Source organism: Neodiprion fabricii, chromosome 7 (assembly GCF_021155785.1).
Source record: "Neodiprion fabricii isolate iyNeoFabr1 chromosome 7, iyNeoFabr1.1, whole genome shotgun sequence".
NCBI lineage: Eukaryota > Metazoa > Arthropoda > Insecta > Hymenoptera > Diprionidae > Neodiprion > Neodiprion fabricii.
Genome location: NC_060245.1, coordinates 14,518,479 through 14,531,256, shown reverse-complemented (window position 1 = coordinate 14,531,256; position 12,778 = coordinate 14,518,479). Strand labels below are relative to the sequence as shown.

General features: G+C 36.0%; 1 protein-coding gene across 5 annotated transcripts in view; it reads left to right on the top strand.

Moving 5' to 3' along the window:
* Window positions 1–8,989: 8,989 nt before the first annotated feature.
* Window positions 8,990–12,778, top strand: part of LOC124186190 (GTP-binding protein Di-Ras2) — a 331,250-nt gene continuing 327,461 nt past the window's right edge. For all 5 annotated transcript variants that reach the window (XM_046577673.1, XM_046577676.1, XM_046577677.1 and 2 more), the window contains exon 1: window positions 8,990–9,189. The gene's annotated coding sequence lies outside the window, so the exon portion shown is untranslated. The remainder of the gene's footprint in view (window positions 9,190–12,778) is intronic.

Here is a 12,778-nt window from a genome sequence, read left to right as displayed (position 1 = left end):
TAATTTTTTCTGAAATTTCTTGATGTTGATTTTGCTATGAAATCTTTTGTGAAGATTCTCAGACCTTGCGAAAAAATGACCTAAAATAGCATACTTAGACTTTCAGAGAATTTCAGAAATCCTGTGCTTTTATGTTCACGCAATCTTGCCAAGTACTAATCACATCCTTCACCCACCATGCGCTTCCGTGTTTGAATCTGCTCAAAGAAACGATTTCTTATTGAGAATTTTTTGATTGCATAATTTATACAACTCGCTAATGCCAAGCAGTAAAATCAAAATACAAGAAATAATAACTTTGGTGGCGACAACTTTGCCGGTTTGGAAAGAGTCCTATATTAATAATCACCCGAGATTTGGGGAATTCATCACAATTTTAAAATGTGATAATTTTGCAACTAATTTGATCGTGCGATAAAATGAACCCCCGGAATACCAGAAAAAATATAGTTTTAATTACGAAATGAAAATTAGTTTTTAGCTGTAAGTGGAAAATTTAGTAAGTGTTACTATTATTTTTGATTATGGTAACTCGTGAGATATTTTATTGTAAGTATTACAATAATTTTATGTTGATGCAAAAGTCAATTAATGATAAGAATGTTGAAGGGTTCTGCAAGTTGGGGATATTCATGCATACATGTACACACCGTCTGCGATGATTAAGAAATATTTCAAGCATTTAATGGGTGGAAAAGGTACCTCGCGTACAATTTTTTTGTGGATAAAATTGCCGAAGGTATCCACAAAAATGTTAATTAAATAGCCTTAGAACAGCTGAAACACTGATGCACCACATTCACGCATACAACATGACCTCCGCTCGTTCGATTGGAATCACTTTTTGATAATACAATGTTTTTGTGTATTCTAGAGGAACGGAACACTGTTTAATAATGATGTTATTATGGCAAATACATTTAAATTGCAATCCCAAGTTGTAAGTTAAGCTTAGAAGAAAATTACTAATAGGTGTACATATGTGTAAATGAATAGCTCCCCCACCCCTTCAATAGCTTTAAGGCCTTATTCATACTGATAAAAATGTAGTGAATAAAACAAACAGATTTAATGTTGAAGTATGCAGAAAATATTGTATTAACAACTATAATTACAATTTTCTTGTAATTTCAACAATACTTAAACCGTTATTGAATTAAGTCATATTCGTTTCATTCAAATAAATGTTATAGTCAAATGCGACAATACTTACTTAATTCAACGAAATACTTGTGACAATTTATTGTGGTATAGAACTGAATAAAGGCTTCGAATGATCACGCTGCCTATCAATTTATTCAAGATAACAACAGAGCGTGAGTTCCTTGCAATAATGTGAATTTTGTATCAAGAAAATTTGTAATTGAAATGACTAAAAAATTTTATTGAACGCAATGTGATCGTTTTGTTTCAAACATATGAAATTTTTGTATCAAAACAAATTGAGCTTGTTTTATTACATGTTTTGTTGGCTCAAGAATTCAATGGCTGAAGCAGGCAATGAAATTTGTTGTTACAAAAATCCTTTTCATTGACTAAACATTAGAGTTATTTATGCGCACAATAAGTATTCTACGAATCATATCATTTATATTTCTAATTCAAATTCAATTCAAATTATGCGGGATTTATTCGATATTTAATGGGTAAAACCCGAAAATTTATTCTTGAATGCTCAGAAGTATAAATTGATCACGTGCGAGTGATTTTTTTTTTTAGTTGCAGTCAATACCTATTTCGATGACTCGAAATTTGGTATTATGTTTTTTTCGCTTGCAATAGGTCCAATGTCACATTTATCCTTCTTTGTGCATATGTCAGACTCTCTATCAGACTACTCGGTTTTATAAATATCTGTGAAGCTACTTCTGCTACGAGAAAGTTCACCGCCCAGTGGCCGTTGATAGTACTAATACACTGATGTTTACGATAAACGTATTCCCTACTTGTTTCAAAACACGGGGTGTTTCTTTTACCTCATAAACAAATTCGTGCAACTGATTCAACGTGTTACGCCAAACAAGCTTTGATTAGACCAACAAAGTATGGAATTCGATCGATGTAAAGTTTTTGATGGCTAGATTCATGTACTTATTTTATTTAAAGTAGAAGAAGGGGAAAAAGTGTAATGAAACGAAATCATTTATTTTATGCAGACGAGGCAGAGATCAGTCCCGACAGTTCTGGCGTGTTACGGTGTGTATAACGGGGCGAAATGATGTCTAAAAATACGCCACGGGTCTATAAGTGTAATCTGATGGAGGAAATAGGGTGAATGGGAGCGAAGTATCGAGAACTGATTTCAAGCAGATTCTATAGGTATTTTTACGCTTGTCCGATCATGAAAGTGTGCTCACCTCTTTCCTTTTGGAAATTTCCTTCAGTAGAGGCGAAAATCAGCGGAGTGGAACTGCGCCGGCGGAGAAAAGGCCTTATTGGGAAAATGCGGGAGATATACAACTGGGGGTGGATGAGGACAGGTGCAAAGCACGTCGCCTAAACCCAACTTATAACGTCTTACTGATGTTTTGGACGCGTCAGTCACGTTAGGCAGACGGCAACTTTGAACCAAAGCCTCTACCCTTTTGTGTTTCGGTTTACCCTTTGAAGCATACATTTTTCCTTGCGGTCAAATTTCTTGAAAATGGGTATGTAAGGGTCGTTAGGATTGTTGATTTAAAAAATTGAGTCATATCTGAAAAATTTTCAGAATTTGAAATGGCGAATCGAATATCAGCGCATAGGATCTTTACATCTTCAATCCGCCATATCCGATCCGCCATCTTGAATTTTGAAATTCCGACATGGGATTCGGTTTTAGCGACTCGAAAAATCCAAAATGGCCAAGTTCCACTTTTATAGTCCCCATAACCTTCCCACAACTACATTTATTTTATAAAAACAGGCATTTTCAACATATTGTTTATTTATAGCGCTCAGTATATCTGCGAAATCATCATAATCCCTCTTAAAGCATCAATATTGACATCTTAGAAGTTCAATTATGCACAAAAATAACAGCCATATCTCAGAAACTGAATATAAATTTTGAATAAGCGATTCAAAAGAGGTGTCTTGCCGCAAAGGGTTGAGATCTGGAGCAAAAAAATTTCATATCCCGTGTTTCGCCCATAGACATATTATAAATAGAGTAGACAAAGTATAGACGATAGCATACGTGGTAAGGTGAGATGGACGTGAAGGGAGAGAAAATATAATGACTGAGCTATCCTTTTCTACCAAGCATGCGCAGTGGGTTAGAAGCTGCTTTACCTCTGCGCAGTAACACACTGCGCATTCTTGGTAGAGAAGGATAGCTCAGTCATTAAAATTTCTCTCTTTTTGTGGCCTGGATGTTTTCACGGTTCACTTGCCTACCCTATTTGTAATATCTCCGTGGTTTCGCTTTACCTACAGTGTACTGGACACCGATATTCGTAAGGGAGCCACCACGAAAAGTTTGTTTCGCAGGCATAAGGGGGCACATCTACTGGAGAGGTTTAAAAAATCGATTTTTTTTTTTTTGCACTTTTTAAAAGTTTCACGCCTTAAGCCTAGAACGGTAACTGGGGGTGAAAACACATCCTACGTGAATTTAAAATTCCCGCCGCAAAAGCAACAGCTTACGTTTTCGAATCGAGTCACCGACAATAATTAAATTTTTTTTAGACATTACGTTAAAAGCTCTAGGCCCACGTGATTCTTGATTAAAAATGAAGAAAAAGGTTAAGAATGTTTCCTGCAAATTTCACATTGATGTCTACAATATTGACACTGTTATGACATTTTATATTTTTGCGTTTCAATTTTTGATAAAAGCTGTTGTATATCCGGTAGAACTTGTTTTTGAAATAAGCGAAAGAGAAGCCGGGGTTGATGTGAAAAATCGAGGGGGGAGGCCTCGAAAATGAAAACTTGCTGGCAATCAGCATGTAACTGCAACAGGAGAAGTTAGAAACGAACCTGAAGAGTCAGGATCACGATGATCAACGTCTTCATCGCGAAACAAATTGACGAGCATTGCTGATTTTGTAGTGAAAAGCGAAATTGGATATGAGAATAATTAGCTTTATTAGCGTTTTTACTACTATTACTTCACTTCTGAAATGTAAAGAGTGCGGAGATAACAACGATTTCGAAAGATACCATCAACGCGTCTCGGCCTTCAAATCGAAATTTTCAGTAAAACGTGTGAAGACAGATTTATTCACTCGAGTCCTACGAAGACCTGCCAGGCAAAAATACTGTCATTCACGATATCAATACTAAAATATGTGCTGCACTCAGAACGATGGGAATCGGTTACGGTGGGCGTAGGAAGACGTGTGAAACACCACAGAGGGTAAGGATTATTTAAGTCGAGTGATATTCGTCTGGTTAAAGTAAATGCTATAGTCAAATGCGGCGAATACAATAGTTACGCAATTCAACAAAATGCTTTTGTCCGACGAAATATTTGTAACCACTTAACATAGAATTGAATCAAGCCTTTAAACGATCATGCTGACTATCAATTTATTCAAGATAACACGGCGTGAGTTCTTTGCGATAATGTGAATTTTGTATGAAGAATATGTGTGATTGAAATGACTAAAAATTTGGCTGAACGCATCTTAATCTTTTGTTTTAAAAATATGAAATTGTTGTATTAAAACAAATTAAGTTTTTTATAATTCATTATTTGTTGAGTCGTAAGTTCAGTGCTTGAAGCTGCTAATGAAATTCTTTATTACAAAAATCTTTTGCAATGACTGAACATTTACAGAATTATTCAAGCGTACAAAATGTATTCTTCTACTCATATCATTTATAATTCTGCTGCCTCAAATTTTTTTGGTATATAACCGATATGTAATTGGTCAAATCCCAAAACTTATTATTGTACATCTGGAAGTATAAGTTGGGCATGTGTCGATTTTTTTTGTTTTTTTATCGTCAATATCAATTTCGGTAATTCAAAAAATGGCATTACGCTTTCTTCGTTTGTAACAGCTCAGATGACAAATTTATCTTACGTTATCCGTATCCAACCTCCAAGCCGATTACCCGATTTTATAACTGTCTCTAAAGCTATTTCCATAGAGAGAGAGAGTTCACCGCTTAATGGCCGTTTATAGTACTAGTATACTGATTTACAATGACAATATTCTGTACTTGTTTCGAAGCATGTGGTGTTTCTTTTACCTCGTAAACAAATTAGTGCAACTGATTCAACCAGTTACGCCAAATAAGCTCCGGTGAGATCAATAAAGTATGGCATTCGATCGATGTAAATTTTTTATTAGCTAGATTCATGTACGTATTTTATTTCAAGTACCTAATTGTTTTTGTCAGAGAACATGCAACCTGGAGGAACAATACGTAAACTTCAAATGAACCGATATTTACTTCATTCAATTTCGGAAACACGTGAAAAGGTTCACTCGAATGTATACTTCATTCGATCGCGACAAGAAAGGCTTTTGTTGAATCAAGGAATTCGCTTGACTGAATCATTTTCACAAGCTAACCGAATCGAAATTGTTGAATTCAAGTCATCGTATTTGGAACAAATAAGGGGTACTAGATTGAAGAGAATGGACTCCAACAAAATATATTTTTTGGTTCAAGAATTCCGTTCCCACCGTGTTTCTCTTCAAGCTAAATTTAGTGTGATTGTGTTATGCAATTATAAAAAAGGAATTACTTATATGAGGTATTCGTTACGAAGAATATGTGTTACCTTGGATATTTGTTCCGTTGATACGGGAAACTCGCGACTATTCATTCAAATAATTCTTCGTTGGTTTGGGCATCCCAAATTTAATGACAAACTTCTGTTCTTGGTCACGGCTACCGCTGATCAATTGCCTAGCCGTCAATCCACGGTCTAGCACACACAAAATTACGTATTTATACAAACTTGTTTCTACGTTAGGTGCTCTCGCTCTGTACGGTTAATCGCAGACTTTGATTAATTGTTTTTTCCATCGATCAAAAAAGCGAAAACGATTCGTTGAAACGGTCAATTAAATGATTAATTGAAAAGGCCGATTAATAGCTTCATTGACATTTTGGCTAATAGTTTTTTCGCTTTAATCGATTAATCAGCCCTTACAATTATTTCGTATCTTCGATTAATTGAATCGATTTAATTAAGAAAGAAATGATTAATAGAATAGGCAGATTATTCGATTAATAAAAATCACGGATACTTGCAAAGATCCATGAATTGAAAAAAAAAATTTCACACGATTTAAAGTGAAAAATCGATAAACACGTTATTGTTCACAATTTGAGTATTTGCTTTTCTCGTGTATTTAGTTAGGCGCATCATTGTAGCTTATGAAATAAATTTGATAAATTCTCAATGTCAAACTATCTCGTAAAATCAAATCAACGACAAGATATTAAATTTCTACTCACTTTGATTCTCTAACTTTGGGTTTCACCATTTTTTTTTCATCTCACTGGTCAATTATTCATTTATTTATTTGTCCGTGTGGTTATAGTGCGTAGGAAAGTGGTCGGACGGGCAAGTGAAACGCCGGTATATAAAGCTGGGGGATAGGAAAAAGAAGGAGAGGAGCCCCTCATAGATTATCACCAGGGGGATAAAGTGATTGTGCGACCGCCGCGGATATATGGGGCAACATGACCACACGAGTGCTTTCTCACCTAATAACCAAAGAGTCCGTAGCAGTATGTCGTGTAAGTGGTTAAGTAACAGGGGTTAAGGTGCCCATAAATAATTTTCACCTCTATACCTCTCGCCCCAATAACGGATATTGCATACGGTGTGGTGCATTAGCTTCAAATCCATGAACATTACGCTGTGCATTAGTGTTGAAAAAAAAAAAAATTCAGACTTGCATCAAAAAAGTTCTTAAACAAGAAGGTATCGATATTTCATTTAAAACTTTGAATACCACTAATAGTCTTTTCACTTCTCTTAAAACACAAATACCTGTTCAAGATCAAATTAACACTGTTTATAAAATCGATTGTTTAGAATGTAATAAAACCTCTATTGGACAGTCTTGACAACATTTGAAAACACGAATTTCCAACTACAAATCGAATATTAAATGCCATAACCGTGACACTTGTGCTTTAGAAGCTCATTCTTTACAATTAGGACATTATTTTGATTTTGACTATGCAAAGGTTATAACATCTGAACCAAATTGGTATGAACGCAATATCAAAGAGATGATCCATATTAGTAAAAATACCAATACTATTAATAGACGTGCAGACATACAAAACCTAAGTCATCTATATTTCGATATACTGTAGTTTAAAATTTTTGCGCCTAATAACAATATGGTAATATTTCACTTTCGACAATTGACCATCGTATTGAATTATCGATTTTGGTCATAGATTGCAATCAATCCTCCTGTCACTTCCTTCCATCATGCCGTTTGATTAACATCTGAGCGGAAAAGGTTGTCACTTATTTGCAAGTAATTTTGTAACATCGGACTCTTATAACTTAAATTTCATTCCTGAACCTTGTAATTGCCTTTTCTAACATTTCTGTATATATTAATTGATAATATTTCATCAAAGTCATAAACTATTATAGTCTTATGCTATCTAATCTTCAAGAACATGCCGTCCTCAATAAATTGACAGTATATCGTTCGGAATAACAAATGTGCTTATATTTAGAATTTACTGGACAATTTCACTAATCAATACACCGTCTAAGGGTAAAGAAACAAATGTTTACCAAAACGTTTCTGTATCTTTTCAGCCTGAAGATGGTCGGCGGGGCTCGACCGAAACGTCGATTTTACATGTTGTAAATAAATTGAATTCTTTGACCTTCACTCGATGAAATTTTTTCTTTCTACAAAACTACCTGGTCACCATAACAACTACCATAATCTCTAAACTACCTAATATTGGCGTCCGTTAGAAAAAAAGTTTTTTTTAACATCCTACTGTACATATGTATATAGGGTAGGGCGGTTGGTTTGAAAAGAAGTATAATATGATCTTTCTTCCTCGACAATTCCAACTTGAAAATACTTCCCAATTATCGAAATTATTCTGACAAAAATTGGTTCCGACTAAAAAGATATTTTTTTGATGCCCTGATTTTTTCCGTGAATTTTGGTGTTTGAAAACGTAGAATTTCCGAATAAAATCATGATTATATTAGATTGGCTCTAGTTTTTTATGTTATTGTAGTATTGTAAAGAGGGGGATGGTTTCTAATATAATCATGATTTGATTCATGAATTCTTCATTCTCAAGCACCAAAATTCACGGAAAAATCAGGGCAACAGAATTTTTTTTTGTTTGTTCAACCCTATAGTATTTTTTTTTTTGATAATGTTTAGATGTTAAAAAAAATCGCACTTTTCATCTAAATATTACTTTTCGGAGTCATGTATGCAAATGTCGATTAAATAAATAACTGGAGCCAATTTCGAAAAATTACGCTCACTCGTAGGGTCGTTGACATCAAATCTTACTAAGACCACACAAATACCAAGGGCGACAAAACCTCTGCTGACCAGTGTATTCATTCATATCTTAACTCTCCGGCTAACTTGTTTTTGGTCTGGAACAAAATGCCCGTTTGATGCTATATGAGTCGCGTGACAGAAACTCCCATATTCATATAATATTTGTCCAACATTGCCATGGACATAATGAATTTTATTATTATTATTGATATTCTCTCACGTCGGCTGTATCGCCCGTCATTGGCACAAAATTCGAATAGAGGCAAACTCGCATTTTATTCCAAACGGAAAACAATTTAGTCAGAAGGTCAAGGCATTAGCGAATATTACCGTGCATGTACACACGGGATAAAGCGGAAACAGGAAATAATAAGAGGAGAAAAACTCGTTTGAGGGAAAAAATTTGCGGAGCAGCTGTACAGTATGGGGAGAGTATCGCATTTTTTCTCCGAAGATGAGAAGGAAGGCGCGCAGAATCTCTGGTGCGCGTGTCATATCAACGGAATCAGTGCCGGCGACGCCGCGCCGAATGGTGAAAGCGAGCGTCGAGACGCTCCGCGTCAGTACCGCCCCGTCCACGCGCCGTGACGCCAGGCTACCCTATCTAACTGTGTGCTTGCTATCTCGCTGGGAAGCAGAGGGTTGATTATCAGAGAAAGAAGGACCAGCACACCTACTCTCCGTCCATCCACAGGAATCGCCAGGAAACTTAGAGCCTAATTTCGGAGTGAGTACGTTAAGATTTCATCACCATTTATGGTCTACTACAATTTTCGCCTCCTTCTTCTGTTTCTCTCCATCCTCCTCATCGAATAACATGTCTGTCTAGTTCTTATCGTGTATCGTTATCAATGTTACGTAGGTACGCGAGATATTACCAGGGGATCAGTCCAAGGACTTCACTTTTCACTTTCCCTAATTTTCAGTACTGCGAATCTCGAGAAATGATGCGGAGTAATTTGTACATTATTTTTTTCCGACAAAGTTATCGTCGTTTTAACAACAAACCGATTAATTATTTCACCCTCGCATAGCCGGTGAAGTAATTTATGGACGTTTAATTGCACGATACGAGTACAGATTCTATGAGAGAATTTGTCTAACACGGCAAATTACGACAGGAGAAAATTAGCAGAAAATTTAATCAAATTTTTTACAACACCGCAGATGTGCCACAAGTACGAGCAAATTTCGTGTGTTATATTTTCCGGCATTAGATATGACTCAAGGTGAAATTGATAACCAAACCATTGTTGCCACTATTTTAATAGATGTAAAACACTCCTTGACGGACGGTTGATGTTGGAAGTGATTTTTCAGGCAGAATAAAAATCGAAGCGTGATCATCAGTGGCCATGTTGGTTTCCCATGAAAACACTAACGTTTCACTCAACAACTATAAAACAAACGTTTGAAACTCGATCACATTATTATAGCACGTACGCCCTAATATCATTACATACAATTGGTAAAAAAAAATTAGGGAAAGATGATTCGTATCTCACGAGTTTCACAAATTGCTTATACAGTTATGCGAGGCGGGATTGATGTATAATCGATGATATTAAGAGAACCCCCTTGAATTATTCTCAACGGACGACAAACATCTAGGAAAAGAACGTTTTTATAATTGTACCTTTGCGTGATACGGGGATGTGAGATGTAACAAAACACTAATGTGTTTATGTAGAGGATTATTTTCCTCTTTTGAGGCACTGCGCCGCGCCCTTTGTGGCTATAATCCGTCAAAAGTTTTTGTGCGTAATTAGGTACACAACAGAGTATAACAAGGTTCGGTATATCGTTTCTCTACAACGGATCCGTTCCCAACAGGATTTTCGCTTTCAGATCCCTCGAAGGGCTTGAAGCGAGCCGAAATTATTATCGACCCCGAACAAAGGGTCGGGGGGCAGGGAGGGAAGGGGGGGGGGGGTTATGTTGATGATTAAGAGGTTCAAACTGTCGACCGACATTTTTTGCGGTGATCTATGTGTAACATGATACACGTGTTATCTGCATCTCGGTTATATAATTGCGTGTGGTTTTTGCGCCGGTTAGTTTTATATACTAAGCACATACTTGTAGTATACAATGTGTATGTCAAATTATTATAAGGACAACGCAGCCTGACGAATGAACCTGATCAACAATGAGTTGCGTCGGTTGATATGAGGAGCCTTTTGTTACACGCGATTCTCGCTAACTCGCCCTCCATATTTCCGTTTCGATTTTGAAACGAACGACTCGTTTGATATTATCCAACTTGTGTACGCATACACGCATGTAACATACCTGCATAGTGCATACTCTTTTACTTCGATGTTTATTCCGACGGCATCTGCGCATTTCCAGCTCCAACCGACTAGCGACGCATCCTGCCTTCCTTATCTTCCAGTTCCTGGTATAAATATTGCAATATTATATCCTCCATGGTTTTTAAGGGGAACTCCAAGTAATCTTATTATTAAACTGCGTATCTCTTGTCGTATTAATGGATCAATCACGGATTACAGGTGTTTTCTTTGAAACTCTAGGCTTAACGACAGTATGCCTATTTGCTGGTGCTGAGCATCAACTTTCACGGCAAAATTTCACTGTAAATTAGTTATCTAAGTATCATGCCCGAAATCAATTCGAGGGAAAACTTTCCTTCTGCTTATTTAATCTAGTCAATTCATGTTTGGCTTGATCTAACTAAACATTTTATTTTAAAATCAAAACCTGGCCCACTGTGCCAAAGATTGTCCAAATAATTCAAATTTGTTCAGTGTGATTAATTATGCTTTATCCAATTACTCGTAATTTCATGTCTACTCAAGTTAACTGATATTTATTAGGTTATAAAAAAAATGTTTGAAAATGTAAATCACTATGATATTATAATTTCCTAATAGTCACTGTTCATATCTGTAGTTGTATAACGATAATACCTATATGGGATAACACGTGTAGATTGTAGCAATCTTTTAAAGTAAGTGTCTGTAAATTTTCATTTCCACAATTTTTTACAACCGTATCAACTGTTCTTTGACCCGTAGTAACCACACCTCTATTAGGCATACATACGAACCACAATGGTACAATTTGGGATTCTGCATTTTCAAAGTACTATAACTCTTGTATGGATAATTCTCTTGTATTTTATATAAATTTTCCAGAAATTTAATGGTAATCGTCTCGAATGCGAAAAATAATATTATCATAGTGCGAATGCGTCAAAATCAGAACAAAGATGTTTCGAAATCGTTTTTTCGTAAAAAATACACCATTATTTTTCTATTGGATGGGAATTTTTTTTTTTTTATTGTTACTCAAGTTCAAATGTTCTGCTTTGAAGAGAAAAATATTTCGTAAAAATTATGGAGAATAGAAGATTTTTTAAGGGTCTTTGAACACATGATATATTTGAAAGGTGAAAAATTAATAAATGATTAGTTTATGATGACAAACCATATACGTTTTTTTTTTTTTTTTTTTTTTTATTTATGTATAAGATTTATATTTTTAGCACACTCATTGTCAATGTAAAGTTCACATCTACGGTCCGGTCGTCGCGAATCCGGCCTAATATTGACTAATAAAGCAAGAATTATTAAAAATTGCGTGTTTTTGTGCTAGAAACTACAGAATATGTTAAAATCGAAATTAGCATTTTGTTTCGGGCCGAAAATAGTCGGAAGTGTACAGGCATGCATGAATATCACTGTACTAGAGCTGTGCGATTAATCAATTAATTGAACAACGAATACTCGAAAACAATTAATTGAAGTTCATGAAAAATCGATCAAGTGCACAGCTTGGTAAGTACACAATGTGCAGTGCAAGTATAAATTTCGCGAGTGTATTCCTCGCAGAGATCATGCTGATCTTATACCCTGAAGCAGAATCCGCGTCCTGATAGGTAAACCGAGTCCCACAGTTTCTATGGCCGGGTTGGCAGAGGTACGTTACCCCGGGAGTTCAACTAACCTTTGCGTGACCATAAAACTGCATGCCTGATATTTTCCGGTCTAGTTCCGTTCCACTGTACATAGAGTTATAGTACAGACCTGTGTATATTATACGTTCGGTTATAGGGGTAAAAAAGATGGATGCCAAAAAAAAAGCAGAGGAACAAAACACGTTGTACTCTTTCCATCGACATGAAACCGCAGGGGTGGTCGCCTGGAATTTGAACATCTATGCACAGACGCACAGAAAGTTGTAGCAGGTTTTATCTTGCGGTATATGTATTCAGAACGTGGCGATTATATTCCGGGGATATTCATGGTTTATTGGGCAAACACACGGCGATGCGAGCAAACGGATGGAGGAGG